Source organism: Drosophila willistoni (assembly GCF_018902025.1).
Source record: "Drosophila willistoni isolate 14030-0811.24 chromosome XL unlocalized genomic scaffold, UCI_dwil_1.1 Seg141, whole genome shotgun sequence".
Lineage (NCBI taxonomy): Eukaryota > Metazoa > Arthropoda > Insecta > Diptera > Drosophilidae > Drosophila > Drosophila willistoni.
The window spans coordinates 10,019,376-10,023,778 of NW_025814052.1; positions in this window are offsets into that span (position 1 = coordinate 10,019,376).

Sequence of the window (4,403 nt, forward strand, 5' to 3'; positions counted from 1 at the left end):
TAGATATCCCCTGATATCGGCATTTTTCGCTCATGGTCATAAATGTCTATTACGCACACACATACGTACATACTTTAATCTTAGATTTGCATGTGTGTGTGTTAATATGCACATACATAGATGTATGTATGTATGTATGGATATATATACTATATCAAAAGATAACTGTCGCAGTAATGTAATGTAGTCCATTTGCGACAAATATGCGCAACCAAAAAATGCTTCTCGGACATTGTACCGTTATACAATGGCACAAAATTGTTCGCATATTCATGACCGAATTACCCACATTCAAAAAGCACTGACACACACACACACGCACACACAGCAGTAACACATACCATATACACATATACATATATGAGGGCCGCTGGACAATCCCCAACTCTTATTCTACTATTCACTGGCATTGTCTCTTTCACTCACTCTCTCTCTCTCTCTCTCTCTCTCTATACAGTGCAAAAACTTCACTTGCCATTTGTGGACAGCAAAACAAACAAAACCATTGGCAAGGCACGCAAATCTCGGCTATGACCAAAATATTTGACAAAGTTCGTAGAGACCTAAAAAAATAGAAAAATAGAAAGAAAAGAACAGAAACAGAAATAAAATAAAAACGAAAAGAAGCAGCAGCAGCAGCCGAGCGATGCCAAGAAATCAAAGTGGGCGCGACACACAAAAGGACAGGCCGGATATATTAGCCAAGTCAAGGCAGACAGCCAGCCAGCCAGTCAGCCCTTCTCTAGGCCCCTTCAAATCATCGCCAAGTCTCACACCATATGACGCATAGATTTTGGGCGCTTCTCCTACAAGCACATCCTCACCTCGACATGGTCATCGGAGCATTTCGCGCCAACTAATATTTGCCAAGCGTAAAGTAATAAAATATTTCGTCGGTCAATAAATGCAATTGAATCTGAACGATGAGTGGGTCGGACCAAAGTCTGAGGGCGAGAGGGGTGATGGGTGATGTTGGTGGTGAAAAGAGGTTAGCAACAAATTAAAGAAGCTGCACAATGTAAGCCGACCGATATCACCGATTAATATATACCCTAATCATCAGTGTATTCGACTTAAGAGCTATAATTTCAGCTGATCAGAGATCTTAGTAGTACCCAAGTTTTTAGGATTTTATAGCAAGTTAGAAGTAAACTTTTCAATGTAAAAGTTGGGAATGAAAAGAGGTAAAAATTAGAATATTTACTAATTTTTATAGTTTTTTAAACACATATTTTTGGTCAACTTGTTATCAATCTAAAATAAAAATATATATCAGTATTGCAGTTTAGTAGGTATATTTTAAAATGACTCAGAGAAGATTGAAACAAATCATCATCAACTTAAAAATAATGACATAAATTTTTCAAATACTCAAAGTATTTTTCAAATACTCCAAGTATTTAATAAAATTCATCATGAAGGAGCTTCATGAAGGGTTTATTTCAATATTTTTGCTTTTCTTTGGCAAAAGAATTAGCACTTTCGAAAATAAACTAAAAATTTAACAAGTTTACAGATTTACAAAGTTAAATTTTACCTATTTTACTCCGAACTAAAATTTTCTTAAATGAATGACTAATGAATTAAGTTTTCAGTGAAAAATCTTTTAACAGTGCTCTAAAAAAGCGGGGGGCCTGCAGAATTTCCTAATCTGGCATGGATCACAGTTTGTCCTTACTAACAGTCAGCTTTCTGATAAGCTAGAATAGAGCAAGGCAAGATAGTTATATGTATGTAATTTGGTTGCAATCAATAATTAGAAAACAATAAATGAAATATCTAAGCATAGATCAGAAGTGCCCCAGCGTGGGTGATTAACAAAATCAATTATTTCCAGTGTTGCCTACTCAGACCGAGACAGATAATTCTACAGTTTAGACTAAACGATTAATTTAACTCCAAAATTGAAAGAGCATTTCCAAGTACATATGATTATATTTTTTGAGTGTTTAAATATTATATATGTCTATTTTTTTTTTCAATAATCTCACTCTCTATGACTCTGCCCGTCCTCTCACTTTCTCACTCTCATATCATTTTAATGCCTCGCGCTCTCCCACATACATTTGTTTTTCTTCTTCTATGCTTTACTTTCCATTCAATTTTTTGGTTGAGCAGCAGAAAGCTTTTATTGTCATTTGTTTACTTTAGAATGCAATAAAAAAAATGTTATGTCAAAGGATAAATAAACCCTTGACGTTTGTGTTTGGGATGGGTTTAGGTTGAGGGGGGTCCCTACCCATACATACAAAAGAGTAGGATATAATAAATGCCAGAAGATTGCTAAAAATATAGCCAAAGGTACACACTCACACACACACACACACACCCACACACATGCCTACATGTGCATATAAATAAAGAATACATTGAAAATAGTAAATTGAGACACTCCATAACAAATATGAGAAATTCAAGGCGTAGAGGCAACGGGGATCAGATAGCCTATATACACATATATCTAGTCCCCCCCCCAACTGTGTCTTTACTACGCCAGTGTGTGAGAATAAGCATCATATTCATATTTGAAAGAACGAGATGCACATACTTAAATTACGGTACAAGCAAATGCTTAGAAGAAAGAGAAACTAAAAATTAAAGCTGATTGAAATTTTAAAAGCATAGACCTTGTGATACCCTTTATAAAGAGAGAGATGATTGAACCGCACTTGGCAAAGAAGCCAAACTCTTGAATATATATCTCTGTAGATGTCTACTTGTGCATATATACCCTTTAGGTGTAGGGTATAACAATAAGCTACTTAAAAATAACCCAGCTTATTTTCGTTTCACATGTTTCTACCACTACCTAAACGAGAGGAAATAAATATCGACCTGCAGATTTATACATACATATGTATGTACATACATACATGAGAATTGAAGTTTATACATAACTAAATTGTATAAAGTGAAGAATTTTCTTTACGATTTCAAATATAACTCATACGCACATGTGCACAAGAACAGGACAAAAGAAATTTAGTGAATTTCAATCTCCTATTCACTTAATTGTGCATTAAATTTTGTCGTTGTCAACAAGAAATTCATAAAAACTACATAAATGCTGAGTTTATATCCGTTTAAGCTCTCTGGACATTATAAAAGTTTATTCAAGGGGCTGACACAGGGTTTCATTTCGTGATTCACACAGTCTCGCCACGAGTCAATTTGCCGAAGTAATCGTGCAATGTATCGGCTTTCCGTTGAGTCTCTTGTGAACAGCTGCAAAAATAAAGGCTCACTGTGTGATTGACTATACAGATGACACATTTCCTTTTTTGTACTATGCACAAAAAAGAATGATATAGTATATTAAGGATGCCAAAAAGGAGGTTGACACGCAGTAAGATGCCTTTCGAAAAGCAAGATTGTTTAAGGCTCTAGGCAGTATGTACGACCAAAAACCGACTATAATCCTAGGTACACCCCAAGAAAAAAATAACACACACAACAGTTAGGCATGGTGGCATAAGCATAATGATTTGGGCATGATTTTCATACAACTCCGTTGGCCTTATCCATTATGGATAGATATGTTTATGTAGATATATTACGAAATACTTACAATGCTACCAAATGCCAGTTGGGAAATGCCTCTAAAATGAACATATCAACAGGATAACAATCCGAAACATATCAGAAAGCTCGCGGAAGATTGGTTTGCATCCGAAAAGATCGATGTTATGCTATGGCCACCTCAGTCCCCAGATCTTAATCCGATTGAGGACTTATGGGTAAATGTTAAACGGGTTGTGGCAACTTCGAATTCATCAAAAAAGTTGAGTTTTGGCTAGCATGGTCGCAAATCCCCTTGAAGCGTTGCCAGGACCTCGTCGATTCGATGCTCCGCCGATGAGATGCCGGTATTTAAAATAAGGGCTATACAACAAAATATTTGACTTTATTGAGTAATTGTTAAGAAGAACTCAAAAATCATTTTTGAATTAAATTAATTTGTTTTGTTTTCTCTTATGAACTATATACTAAGTGTATTTCGCAAAAGTCATTAAAAAATTACAAAAATCAAAACAAACGGAATCTAATCAATATTCTCTCTCTTCTTTAAAAAATATGAAATAAAAGTGTACTTTTTAATGTTAAACATGTCAAAAAATTAATATAAATGTTGTAAAGTGCTGCGCTTCTATATTTTTGTACACAGCTGTATACTCCTAATTAGCACCAACAGCCATGTCCGTTCGTATAAACACCAAGATTTCGGAGACTATAATAGCTAGAGCTACCAAATTTAGTAGGTAAACTCGGATAATTTGCACGCTACTTACTTCATTGGGATTAGTATTAAAATATATATATACGATTAAAGTACTATTTGTCCAAATATTTAAGCGTTAACTCATCAATTTTCCTTTCGAAATATAAAACTTACTCTTTTGATA